The sequence below is a fragment of the Pseudophryne corroboree genome, chromosome 7 (genome assembly GCF_028390025.1).
Source record: "Pseudophryne corroboree isolate aPseCor3 chromosome 7, aPseCor3.hap2, whole genome shotgun sequence".
Lineage (NCBI taxonomy): Eukaryota > Metazoa > Chordata > Amphibia > Anura > Myobatrachidae > Pseudophryne > Pseudophryne corroboree.
Genome location: NC_086450.1, coordinates 365,000,765 through 365,015,606, shown reverse-complemented (window position 1 = coordinate 365,015,606; position 14,842 = coordinate 365,000,765). Strand labels below are relative to the sequence as shown.

At 41.4% G+C, this 14,842-nt stretch overlaps 4 pseudogenes; 2 read left to right on the top strand and 2 right to left on the bottom strand.

Annotated features, from left to right (window-relative positions):
* Positions 1-3,480: 3,480 nt before the first annotated feature.
* Positions 3,481-3,599, bottom strand: LOC134946099 (5S ribosomal RNA; annotated as a pseudogene).
* Positions 3,600-3,786: 187 nt separating this feature from the next.
* Positions 3,787-3,905, bottom strand: LOC134947016 (5S ribosomal RNA; annotated as a pseudogene).
* Positions 3,906-5,572: 1,667 nt separating this feature from the next.
* Positions 5,573-5,691, top strand: LOC134947015 (5S ribosomal RNA; annotated as a pseudogene).
* A 187-nt stretch (positions 5,692-5,878) lies between these two features.
* On the top strand, positions 5,879-5,997 carry LOC134946098 (5S ribosomal RNA; annotated as a pseudogene).
* The last annotated feature ends 8,845 nt before the right edge of the window (positions 5,998-14,842 follow it).

Sequence of the window (14,842 nt, the reverse complement as noted above, 5' to 3'; positions counted from 1 at the left end):
AATACGACAGCTTAGTAAATTAGTCGTAAAAAATTCAAAAAGTTGCAATTTTACACTTTCGATGTCATTCGTGTTTGAACTTTAACCTCATTCGGAAAAATACGAATTTTAGTAAATATACCCCAATGTTTTATTTGATGGTTCCTTTTTTCTGCAGCGCAGAGGATGTGCGATGGGGTCCCCTGTGGCCCCGTCGTATGCTAACATCTTCATGTTCGAGCAAGAACGCAAAATTTTCTTTGATAATCCTGATATAAGTGGCAATATCTTCATGTTTTGTTGCTATATTGATGATATTTTTCTGTTGTGGGGTGGGGGTCAGGATGCTTTAGTTAACATCATGAATGAAATCAATGGCTCTGAGTCTTCCATTAAATTTACGTACACGTTCAGTACTTCAGAAATAAATTTTCTGGATGTTAACATCCAGCTTGTGAATGGACAGGTGTCCACTGAGGTTTTTCATAAACCTACGGATCGTAATACCCTACTATTGGCGTCTAGCCACCATCCAGAACCCCTTAAGAAGGGTCTCCCGTGCTCTCAGATGATGAGAGTAGCACGTATTGCTTCTAAACCATCAAAGATACCTGATGAGTTGGATGCATTAGTTTCCAACTTTTCTGCCCGTGGGTATGACCCTAATATACTGTTAGCTCAAAAAGAAGAAGTGTTGGGGATGTCCCGGGAGTCCTTACTTAATCCAACCACCAAGCATATAAAAAAAAGGATACCATTTCCCAGTGATTTTACATCCTCTAGTTTTGGAGTTAGTAGAGCCACTAAGGCCTTGTGGCCCATTGTGACATCTGACCCCGACCTCAAAGTATTTCATAAATCTACTCCGTTAATGTCCTTCCGTCGTGGAAGAAACATCAGAGATAGAGTCGTAAGAACAGATATTACTGGTATGGGTGTTTTGAGAAACCCGAATGTTTATTACAAATTGCCTGGCTGTTATAAGTGTAGCGGCTGCGCCACTTGCAAATACATGCTTAACTGTAAAACATTCAATCACCCCTATGTTAATAAGAACTATGATATTAGTTTTGTGCTGACCTGTTCTACTTCTTTTGTGGTATATGTCATTGTGTGTCCATGTGGTTTATTTTATGTGGGTCAAACTATTCGCAAATTTTCTGAACGCATGGCGGCACATAGATCAACCATTAAGCTTATCCTAGAGGGTAAATCTATAGACCAGCCGGTGGCGAAACATTTTAAAGGTGCAGGCCATACTCTCGATTCACTTCGGTATTTCATGATTGATCACGTGCCATTAACCATTAGGGGAGGCGATAGAGCCAAACAGCTCTTACTTAAAGAAGCTAGGTGGATCACTAGGCTTGGTACTAGTGCCCCAGGTGGTCTCAATGAAAAAATTAATTGGAATTCGCTAATTTAATGGGTACTGTTGAGGGGTGTCTAGTATTGTATTCTTTCTTGAATAGTTTTGATTAACTTCTGTTGTTTTTATTCATTATGTATAGTGTTTTGTGTCTGTTGTTTTTTTGTTTTATGTGCTAAAGTCTCTGCCGTTTTGTTTTTCAGCCCTTCCTCCCCCCGTATGGTTAAGGTCCGTCCCTTCCTGGTCCTGGAACGCAGATGGAGGCTAGGTGGAACGCATGGACTGGTTCCCTAGACAACGGCTGACGCCAGGAGCGAAAGTGAGGTGGTGGAAATATACCCGGGAGTGAGACGCGGGCGTGGACGCGGCGGGCAGCGGCACCAGGTGTTTCTAAGGTATTTAGGGGGGTAAATGTTTGTATGTTGGTTGTTACACTGCCACTGTATTTGTCCTGACGACGGAGCTTTGAGCTCCGAAACTATCGTTGACATTAATATATGCATTGGCCTGCTGCTGTCTCTGAGTGCCATTCTTTGACTGGACTTATATATATATATATATATATATATATATATATATATATATTGTGTACTGGAGAGATATCAGCGCCACGGATGCAGTATCTTAAGTGTGACAACTAAAATGGGAACTCTACAAATAGTGTACAAAGACTGCTTATTGCATTTGCACTCCCTCTTTTATATATCAGGGCGTCAGCTCATTTACCCCAAATAATTATAGGTATTGGTATGATTACCTATAGAAAAATGGTTATGTGGACAGGGGATGAGGTAGTGGAGAGCGACCAATGGTGCTAATAGATTGCTCAAAGCAGTATATGTATAAAATAATATAAATTTATTGTAGTGGAACGTACTATACAAAATACTATTTAAAAAGACATGATAAAAATATATAGGTTCATAAAAAGAGTGTGTATATATGGCCCATATAAAAACAGTGAGGTAAAAGAAAATTAAACTAAAACTTCTGCTTAAAAAATTTTTGGGTAATAAAAGGAGAAAAACATGGTAACATAAAAACTATGTGTTATCTAGAAACCTAAAAGTATCACTCCAAAATAGGAGGTACTGGATAGGTTAAAAAAAGCACATAGGAATATACGTTTTTAAAAACCTATTTTTTAAAAGTAGAGGAATCAGAAATCAGAAAAATAGCTTAGCTTTGTGGTGAGGTTAGATCAAGGAGTAGCACCCAACGCGTTTCGTCCTATTTGGACTTCATCAAGGGGTGATTAGACTAGAGACAGACCTTACTTATATACCAAGTATGACAGGAAGTGATGTGAATCTCACTTCCTGTGATCAATTAACATGACTTATTGAATTGCTATAAATAATATGTATTGTCATACTGTATTCAATGCAGTTATTTTGGTTTAGGCTATGGCAAAGAAAACGGGTCTAAATATGTTGTTAGAAACAGCTGAAATAGATTAAAAAACGCTCAGAGCCGCCGACTTCCGGTCCGGGCTCTGCGTGACGTCATATCCGCCCCTCTTCCGGTGTCCGGCGCTTCGTACTGCGCCTGTGTAGTTTCTATGCGGCGGAAGTTCACTGCATCTGTTTATGTTCTCCGGGGCGGTTGCCTGGATACCCAGCAGACGTGTTCAATGGCAAAGTTAGAATCTCTCGTCCGCCATTTTGCTGAAGTCTGAGTACATAGTAAACCAATGTTTATGGCGGACATGTTTAAATCCATGGATTGTTTTCTTTTTTTCTCTGTTTATTCAGATTGGATTCGGAATTTGTTCAGCTCCGGATTATATAAAAGATAGAGGAAGGATCGATTCAGTATAATCGGGCATTATATATAAATGTAAACAACAAAATTGCTGGATTACAATTACATGAAAGAATAAATAATAAAAGAGTGAATTACGAGAATTGGGGATTTACAATAGATAACCCATTACACATATAAGACATTAATGGGAAGGAGGATACTCTATATATGTTTTTATACATATATACTAGGGAAATATATTACTGAAAATAAAATCTCTATAAATGTGCTGAAGTGGATAAAATACACATAAAAGATATTGTATATTTTTATATATAAGAATAATATACACATTTAGTAGGTCATTCATAAATTGTTCCATCATGTGTTTACAACACCCAGTCTTCCAAGTCGGTCTCCCATCCTTGTACTAGCCGAGCCCAGCCTTGCTTAGCTTCCAAGATCGGACGGTATTGGGCGTTTCCAGGCTGGTATGATTGTAATAGTAATGTGGAGATATAGGGATAGATCTTTTATGTGAATATCAGACTGATAACGAGAGTTAATTAATGTTTTTATAATTTTAATGGGGATACCTGACTTAGAGATAATGTGGTAAGAGAGACATATATCAAAACATAAGGATATGGATAGGAATATTTCTGGGTTTTGAGGATTCCTTATGCAATCATTTCTTACAGCACCTGATCTCCCCTGGCGGTCACCCATCCAGGTACTGGTCAGGCCCAACACTGCTTTGCTTCCAAGATCGGCCGGATTTGGGCGTATCCAGTGTGGTATGGCTGTAACGAGGATGCAGAGTTTTTCTTGCAAACCCAGGACGAATGGGGGAGAGGTTGGAATGGGGATAGTGCGAAGAATATGTAGCTTACATTACAGGAAGGGTGCTATTTCGTATCCTTCGTTGAGGCCATCTGGGTGGAGAGTGTTCAATTCGTAGATCCAGAACATTTCCCTTCTTGAAAGGAGGTTGGAAAGGTCACCCCCTCTTTCTCCCAATGATACCAATTCGATGCCTTTAAAGGTTAATGTCTCTGGATCCGAGTTGTGGCATTGATGGAAATGTCTTGATACTGCGTGCGTGAGGATTTTGTTCTTTATATTCCTAACGTGTTCTTGAATGCGAAGTTTCAGGATTCTTTTGGTTTTGCCAATGTACTTTAGACCACAGGGACATTCCAGGAGATATATTATGGATGATGCGTTACAGTTGATGAACTGTTTGATTCGATATTCCTTCTTGGTGTTGGTGTTATTGAAGGTTTTCCTGTTATGGTGAAGATACTTGCAAATGTTGCACTTTCCACACTTAAAACTGCCCACACATTTCGGCATCGGATTCCTAACTTCAGGGTTTCTTAGCATGCTGGGTGCCACCAAATCCTTCAAGCTTTGTTATTTTCGGAACACTAATTTGGGTTCTTTGGTAAGGTAATCCTTTAAAATGGGGTCCATGAGTAAGATATGCCAATGTTTTTTGAGTGTTTGTTGGATGAATTTTTCATGTCTGCTATATGTCGTGATGAACTTGACATTGTCTTCTTTATTTTCCTTAGCTTTATACTGCAGAAGTTCGCCCCTTTCCAATTCTTTTGTTCTAGCCATAGCTCCTTCCAGAAGTTGTGCGGGGTAACCCTTTTCTTTGAATCTCTCCTTGCAGTTTAATAGAATATCACGTAACTGTAAGAAAAAGGAAGAAAGAGATCAACAATTGGAAATCTACATCACGACATATAGCAGACATGAAAAATTCATCCAACAAACACTCAAAAAACATTTGCATATCTTACTCATGGACCCCATTTTAAAGGATTACCTTACCAAAGAACCCAAATTAGTGTTCCGAAAATCACAAAGCTTGAAGGATTTGGTGGCACCCAGCATGCTAAGAAACCCTGAAGTTAGGAATCCGATGCCGAAATGTGTGGGCAGTTTTAAGTGTGGAAAGTGCAACATTTGCAAGTATCTTCACCATAACAGGAAAACCTTCAATAACACCAACACCAAGAAGGAATATCGAATCAAACAGTTCATCAACTGTAACGCATCATCCATAATATATCTCCTGGAATGTCCCTGTGGTCTAAAGTACATTGGCAAAACCAAAAGAATCCTGAAACTTCGCATTCAAGAACACGTTAGGAATATAAAGAACAAAATCCTCACGCACGCAGTATCAAGACATTTCCATCAATGCCACAACTCGGATCCAGAGACATTAACCTTTAAAGGCATCGAATTGGTATCATTGGGAGAAAGAGGGGGTGACCTTTCCAACCTCCTTTCAAGAAGGGAAATGTTCTGGATCTACGAATTGAACACTCTCCACCCAGATGGCCTCAACGAAGGATACGAAATAGCACCCTTCCTGTAATGTAAGCTACATATTCTTCGCACTATCCCCATTCCAACCTCTCCCCCATTCGTCCTGGGTTTGCAAGAAAAACTCTGCATCCTCGTTACAGCCATACCACACTGGATACGCCCAAATCCGGCCGATCTTGGAAGCAAAGCAGTGTTGGGCCTGACCAGTACCTGGATGGGTGACCGCCAGGGGAGATCAGGTGCTGTAAGAAATGATTGCATAAGGAATCCTCAAAACCCAGAAATATTCCTATCCATATCCTTATGTTTTGATATATGTCTCTCTTACCACATTATCTCTAAGTCAGGTATCCCCATTAAAATTATAAAAACATTAATTAACTCTCGTTATCAGTCTGATATTCACATAAAAGATCTATCCCTATATCTCCACATTACTATTACAATCATACCAGCCTGGAAACGCCCAATACCGTCCGATCTTGGAAGCTAAGCAAGGCTGGGCTCGGCTAGTACAAGGATGGGAGACCGACTTGGAAGACTGGGTGTTGTAAACACATGATGGAACAATTTATGAATGACCTACTAAATGTGTATATTATTCTTATATATAAAAATATACAATATCTTTTATGTGTATTTTATCCACTTCAGCACATTTATAGAGATTTTATTTTCAGTAATATATTTCCCTAGTATATATGTATAAAAACATATATAGAGTATCCTCCTTCCCATTAATGTCTTATATGTGTAATGGGTTATCTATTGTAAATCCCCAATTCTCGTAATTCACTCTTTTATTATTTATTCTTTCATGTAATTGTAATCCAGCAATTTTGTTGTTTACATTTATATATAATGCCCGATTATACTGAATCGATCCTTCCTCTATCTTTTATATAATCCGGAGCTGAACAAATTCCGAATCCAATCTGAATAAACAGAGAAAAAAAGAAAACAATCCATGGATTTAAACATGTCCGCCATAAACATTGGTTTACTATGTACTCAGACTTCAGCAAAATGGCGGACGAGAGATTCTAACTTTGCCATTGAACACGTCTGCTGGGTATCCAGGCAACCGCCCCGGAGAACATAAACAGATGCAGTGAACTTCCGCCGCATAGAAACTACACAGGCGCAGTACGAAGCGCCGGACACCGGAAGAGGGGCGGATATGACGTCACGCAGAGCCCGGACCGGAAGTCGGCGGCTCTGAGCGTTTTTTAATCTATTTCAGCTGTTTCTAACAACATATTTAGACCCGTTTTCTTTGCCATAGCCTAAACCAAAATAACTGCATTGAATACAGTATGACAATACATATTATTTATAGCAATTCAATAAGTCATGTTAATTGATCACAGGAAGTGAGATTCACATCACTTCCTGTCATACTTGGTATATAAGTAAGGTCTGTCTCTAGTCTAATCACCCCTTGATGAAGTCCAAATAGGACGAAACGCGTTGGGTGCTACTCCTTGATCTAACCTCACCACAAAGCTAAGCTATTTTTCTGATTTCTGATTCCTCTACTTTTAAAAAATAGGTTTTTAAAAACGTATATTCCTATGTGCTTTTTTTAACCTATCCAGTACCTCCTATTTTGGAGTGATACTTTTAGGTTTCTAGATAACACATAGTTTTTATGTTACCATGTTTTTCTCCTTTTATTACCCAAAAATTTTTTAAGCAGAAGTTTTAGTTTAATTTTCTTTTACCTCACTGTTTTTATATGGGCCATATATACACACTCTTTTTATGAACCTATATATTTTTATCATGTCTTTTTAAATAGTATTTTGTATAGTACGTTCCACTACAATAAATTTATATTATTTTATACATATACTGCTTTGAGCAATCTATTATCACCATTGGTCGCTCTCCACTACCTCATCCCCTGTCCACATATATATATATATATAAAGAGTCCAACAATGTGGAGGTGCACTCGTCCAATCAAAAGGTCTCCAGCAGCTTCAATTTTTCACAATAACTTTATTTCAGTCGATATCAGGCTTGTTGTGGTCGACGTTTCGATCCTCAATTTAGGATCTTTATCAAAACAAGCTTCCATTTATACAAAATATTTTGAAAGCATCACATATTGATTACTACAAAAAACAAACAAAAGAATAAAAATAAGTATAAATACAAGAACAAAAACAAAAACATAAATTGACTACCAGGCCCCAAAACTTCTTACAACAAAACTCAATTCGCACCCAGTGAGGGTCAGAAGGAACAATACCACATCTCTGTCCGAAATCACTGTGAACAGACAACAACACCATGTGTGTACAACACCATGGACTGATATAAAATGTTCAAAACACTGAATATAGTGCAGCTAAATAACAACACCGCGGTGTCACTAGTATCATGCACTTACTCAGAAAAATCAATATGTCGTATTCAGACAGTATCATGGCTGTATGGCTTATAATTCAACGGCCAAATGAAGATTCTGCAGTAATGAATAAAAAAAAAAAATATATATATATATATATATATATATATATATATATTTATATACACACACACATATATATATACATACACCTGCATATACACATACATATATACATATGTATAAAATGGCCACCCATAAATATTCACAAACTGTAATACTCACACATGTAGTTACTTAAACTCTCAGTCATAGAGCAACTCAGACAACCGAGATAATCACTGTTGAAAAAATACCATAAACTCATGTAACAATCAAATAGGAGCCTAGGTGAATCTACTTCCTAACCAGAAAAATAATTCAGTACTCACCTCTGGGGATCAAGTCTAACCCACACAACCTCTACAGCCACACCACCAGAAAGCTGGTGTAGTGACCTTATATACCCCCTAACAGGAAGTATGCAGTGTGTACACGAAGGGGGACCTACCCCATGCTCATCTGTAATATAATGAAGGTACCCTGCGCAACCAAACAAAAACAACCTCCTACATAACCGTGTCTGCCAAGGAGCGTACAAAATAAAGTGTCAAACACAGAACAAACCACTAAATAAGCTAGTCGCGATGTCCGTGAAACGCATTGTGTTCCAACTCCCGGAAGCCGGAAGTACAATGCAATCCGGTGTCCACTCCAACGGAAGCCGTTAGGGCTCAAAATAGTCACAAATAGCACTGACAGACAGCGCAAGGCTGACCACATACACACCATGGTTGAGTAAACACTCGAGACATGCGCCTGCCATACATCTGGGGGCATCATTTAATATGCGTTCCAGCGCCAGGATACCGGAGGTCATCTGCGTTCCACTCCGCTACACTGAAAAAACTACGCTCTGGATGATAGTAATAAATAAAAAATAATAAAGGATGTGACAGGACCGTCATGGGAAGAACATGCTAATAGGCTAATAGATGAATGCTGCACAATGCCCCATAGATACTAACTGTTAATACTGGGACCATATAGGATCTTATCACACTCAGGGTGACTACGGTCAGAGACGGATACTGAAAATGAATATTTGGGACCTAGAAGTCAAAACAGACAAAAAAATAAGAAAAACAATACAAAATTTATGCGAGATATAAAATATACACAACTTATAGGGCACAGCACAGTACATTTAACATAAACCTCTAGTGTACATTCTAAATATATTAGACATCTCTCTGTCCTACTAATTTCTCAGATGGTATATAAATGTCAAATACATAATAATTAGTATTATTTAGATATGACCCGTGTTGTGCCGCCAGTGGCTAAAAATACACGGTCAGTATAATACACCACATCAACACAGAATACCAGAGAGTAACCCTATACTCAGGCCATTACAGGTGAATCACTCGTAAGAATCTAATTCACAAGAAGGCATTCATAGCCAAATGCTCGTTTAGGCCTTTGGGTGAAACTGTATTAAGGTGCGAAATCCAGAAACTCTCACGTTTACGTAAGGCTAGAGTACGGTCCCCCCTGTGTGGTAGTGGTGGAACCCAGTCAATTAACCTACATTTCAAGTTCGCAACTTGATGTCCTCTTTGTAGGTAATGTCGAGCTACAGGCTTGTCAGTAGTACCTGTTTGGATTGCCGTTCTAATAGACAAACGATGGTTTACCTTTTGTTCCCTGAAACACCGGGTAGTGAGCCCTACATAACACAGTCCACAGGGACATATATGGGTGTAAACCACAAAATCGAGCTTACAATGTAAATAAAACCTGATTTTTATGTTCCTACCAGAGTGTGGATGAGGAAATGTAGGACCAGTGAGGAGGGATCTACAGGTTGTGCACTTTCCACATGAAAAACATCCCGGTTTATAATCTGGAGGAAGTTCAATTTGGTCTCAGGTACCAAAGTTGGCCTCATCAACATCTGTCTTAAATTGGGTCCTCGCTTGTATGCCATCATAGGTGGATCCATATGCGTAAAGGGTAACCCTTGGTCGGATTTCAGAATGGGCCAATGTTTGCGCAATGTTTTTCTCGTGAAATGTGCATAGTTATCAAACTTAGTGGTAAAAACCATACGCTTATCTTTGGCGGCAACCCTCAGTACAGTACTACTAAAGATGTTTCTAGCTTTACGTAGACTATTGCTAATAACTTTAGATGAATAACCTCTTTCGCTAAACCTCAGCTTCATTTCTTCCAACTGTTTCTCCATTATTAATCCATCATTGTTAATGCGCATTGCTCGCAAAAATTGTGAGATGGGTGGGGTTATCCTTTAACGAGGGGGGATGGAAGCTGCTAGTCAATAGAGTGGCATTTCTATCGGTAGACTTTCTATAAAGAGATGTGACAAATACTCCATCCTTGATGGATACCATCACATCCAGAAAGTGAATCGAATGGTTAGAGCTTTCACAAGTGAATTTAACAGGATTATTGAGTGTGTTGATATTACTAACCATCTCATTAAAGGAGTCACTGCCCATCTGTACAGAATAAGAGGAGTCACTGCTTTGGGAGTGAAGCAGTGCTGGGACCAGATGAGCAGCCAGCAGACTAGGACTTCGTAGAAGACCCCCGATCAAGACAAGAACAAGCAGAGGAGCAGCGCTGGCCAGTGACAGCAATTGCAGGTACTGCGGAAAACACCCTGTGCAATTTGGTCTCAGGACCACCAGCAAGCACCATCTAGCAGCCAGCTGCAGGACACCAGAAGGACCCCTCCTGGGGGACTGTTATGGCTAAAACCAAGTTAGAGAAAGGACCTCTGATGTCACCAGTGGGAGGAGCAAGGCCCGAACAAGGTACCCAAAATGTACCCTCGTGGGCTCGATGGGTCACTCCACTTCACTCGCCACCGGATTACTAAAGGGAGTAGTTGGTGGTGTGGATAGTGAAAGAACTATCCTGCTGGCCTAGCTCCTCCCCCTGACATCAGAGGTCTTGGTTCTAGCATCTACCGGTGAGACACTGGCTGTACCCTAAGCCCTTCCGCTGCATACTCTGCCCCTTTTTCCCCCAGTGCTGTGTTTTCACTCCATGCCAACTATTCACTAGGAACCTACAACTTAGCCGAGGCACATAAAGGGAAATTGCAAACTCTGTAGGGGCCTCGGGATGGTCGCACCACCGTTATTCCAGCCCTGTCTGCAGGTGTTGCCGCGTGCTCCTGCGCCCACAATGCACATGAGCTGTGTGCCAGGCCCTGAACCCAGCACCAACCCGGGTTGCCTGCAGTGTGAATTGTGTGATGCAGGTCATCCAACCTGAATCACGCTACGCTCATACAGAGAGCCAGATCACTGATGCTTGGAGATTATGTCATCTCCAAGTGCCAGCAGAGGGAAGACCCGGTCTTAACGTGGGATGGTCCAGTTTGCGGTGTGAATGGGGTTTCAATCTGCTGTGACACAGCTTGAAACTGTGTGAGGGGGGGGTCATTCCGAGTTGATCATTTACTAGCTATTATTTGCAGCACTGCGATCAGATAGTCGCCGCCTATGGGGGAGTGTATTTTCACTTTGCAAGTGTGCGAACGCTTGTTCAGCCGAGCGGTACAAAAAAGTTTTGTGCAGTTTCTGAGTAGGTCTGAGCTTACTCAGCCGCTGCAATCACTTCAGCCTGTCCGGTCCCGGAATTGACGTCAGACACCCGCCCTGCAAACGCTTGGACACGCCTGCGTTTTTCCAAACACTCCCTGAAATCGGTCAGTTGACACCCATAAACACCTTCTTACTGTTAATCTTCTTGCGATCGGCTGTGCAAATGGATTCTTCCAGCACCGATCCGCTTTGTACCCGTACGACGCGCCTGCACATTGCGGTGCATACGCATGCGCAGTTTTGCAGAGTTTTTACCTGATCGCAGCGCTGCAAAAAACAGCTAGCGTGCAATCAGGTCGGAATGATCCTCTGTGATCAATAACCCAGGTTGGACCTTGGTGTAATAGGGGTATTACTGAGACCCTTCAGAAATAGCAACAAATAAACACGCACTTGATTTTTTTTCTGTATGACAGTAGCCAGAATTGTACATTAAACTTTGTCAATGAAACTTTGAATGCAAAAGGCACAAGTGGCACATTTGTATATAAACGGGCAGTAAAAAATACATGTGGCTAAAACTAAATAAGTACAAAATTAAAATAATAAAATAACACATGAAAGACTACATTAAGAAAATAAAAATATGAAAACAGAATGAAACAAAATTAGCATAAATAGATAACAAAAATATATATAATTGAAAACAAATGACAATGATTAAATTCTAATTATTACTGGTATATGTTTCATTTGGTCATTTTTTTAAAATGTTATCTCTATTTTATTTTCATATTGTTTTGGTTTAATTTTCTGAACTAATATCATCCATTATATACAAATTCATACAGTTCAACTTATGTTGTTTTTCTGGACTAGTAATTCCCCAGCTCTGATAAAAAGCAGGAATGTTTTTAACACAGAAAGGGACCGCAGGTAAAGAAACGATAATATTATTCCTTAATCCGCTATAGATTCCAAAGACAGTTGATAAATAATTCAATATGCAGCCAGGCACCAGGGATCTCAGCATTTTATATAGCCAAAGAGAGACAGAGGGGGTAATTCAGAGTTGATCGAATCAGCAAATTTGTTAGCAGTTGGGCAAAACCTTGGGGGTCATTCCGAGTTGATCGCTTGCTAGCTACTTCTAGCAGCCGTGCAAATGCATAGTTACCACCCATGGGGGAGTGTATTTTCGCTTTGCAAGTGTGCGAAAGCGTGTGCAGCTGAGCGGGACCAAAACGTTTTTTGCAGTTTCTGAGTAGCTCTGGACTTACTCAGCTCTTGCGATCACTTCAGTCTTTTTGGCCCCGGAGTTGACGTCATTCACCCGCCCTGCAAACGCTTGGACACACCTGCGTTTTTCCAAACACTCCCTGAAAACGGTCAGTTGCCACCCACAAACGCCCTCTTCCTGTCAATCTCCTTGCGATCGGCTGTGCGAATGGATACTTCGTTAAATCCATCGCCCAGCAACGATCCGCTTTGTACTCGTAGGACGCACCTGCGCATTGCGGTGCATACGAATGCGCAGTAGTAACCTGTTCGCTGCGCTGGGAAAAACAGCAGCGAGTGAACAACTCGGAATGACCCCCCATGTGCACTGCAGGTGTGGCAGATATAACATTTGCAGAGAGAGTTAGATTTGGGTGGGTTATTTTGTTTCTGTGCAGGATAAATACAGGCTGCTTTATTTTTATACTGCAATCTAGATTTCAGTTTGAACACACCCCACCCAAATCTAACTCTCTCTGCACATGTTACATCTGTCGTCCCCCCCGCACTCCCCCCACCCCACCCCGCAGTGCACATGGGCCCTCATTCCAAGTTGTTCGCTCGTTATTTTCCTTTGCATCGGTGCGAATATCCGCTAACTGCGCATGCGCAATGTTCGCACTGTGGCTCACAGCATTACGAGGTTTTTTCTTTGTTCTGGTGATCGGAGTGTGATTGACAGGAAGTGGGTGTTTCTGGGCGGAAACTGTCCGTTTTATGGGAGTGTGTGAAAAAACGCTGCCGTTTCTGGGAAAAATGCGGGAGTGTCTGGAGAAACGGGGGAGTGTCTGGGCGAACGCTGGGTGTGTTTGTGACGTCAAACCAGGAACGAAACTGACTGAACTGATCGCAGTGGCAGAGTAAGTCTTGAGCTACTCAGAAACTGCTAAGAAATTTCTATTCGCAATTCTGCTAATCTAAGATTCACTCTCAGAGGGCGGCGGCTTAGCATGTGCACTGCTGCGAAAAGCGGCTAGCGAGCGAACAACTCGGAATGAGGGCCATGGTTTTGCCCAACTGCTAACAAATTTGCTGCTGCGAGCAATTCTGGATTGGACCCAGAGATTTTTATTTAAACCTGGCAGTTTACATAGGTTTATAGAAGCGTAGGTACACATACAACTCAGCTCATGGGAATTGTATTATAAAACTTAAATGACTATACATACAGCTGCAAATAGTAGAAACAACAAAGATGAGAAGACATAGGAAAGGCAAATGCTATTATAGCTATAGGGCCTAATTCAGATCTGATCGCAGCAGCAAATTTGTTAGCTAATGGGCAAAACCATGGCCCTCATTCCGAGTTGTTCGCTCGGTATTTTTCATCGCATCGCAGTGAAAATCCGCTTAGTACGCATGCGCAATGTTCGCACTGCGACTGCGCCAAGTAACTTTACTATGAAGAAAGTATTTTTACTCACGGCTTTTTCTTCGCTCCGGCGATCGTAATGTGATTGACAGGAAATGGGTGTTACTGGGCGGAAACACGGCGTTTCAGGGGCGTGTGGCTGAAAACGCTACCGTTTCCGGAAAAAACGCAGGAGTGGCCGGGGAAACGGTGGGAGTGCCTGGGCGAACGCTGGGTGTGTTTGTGACGTCAACCAGGAACGACAAGCACTGAAATGATCGCACAGGCAGAGTAAGTCTGGAGCTACTCTGAAACTGCTAACTCGTTTGTAATCGCAATATTGCGCGTACGTCGGTCGCAATTTTAAGAAGCTAAGATTCACTCCCAGTAGGCGGCGGCTTAGCGTGTGTAACTCTGCTACATTCGCCTTGCGAGCGAACAACTCGGAATGAGGGCCCATGTCCACTGCAGGGGGTGGGGGTGGGGGGCAGATATAACATGTGCAGAGAGTTAGATTTGGGTAGATTATTTTGTTTCTGTGCAGGGTAAATACTGACAGCTTTATTTTTACACTGCAATTTAGATTTCAGTTTGAACGCATCACACCCAAATTTAATGGGCCCTACACATTACCTGACTGGCCGCCGAGCTGCCCGACAGCCGATACGGCCGACGGACGACCTGGCAGGGGGAAAGGGGGTGACGGGGGGAGTGAAGTTTCTTCATTCCCCCCGTAACCCCATAGCCCTGCATGCTAATATGACGATAATGTTCATATTGGTTTGCAGGTATGAACG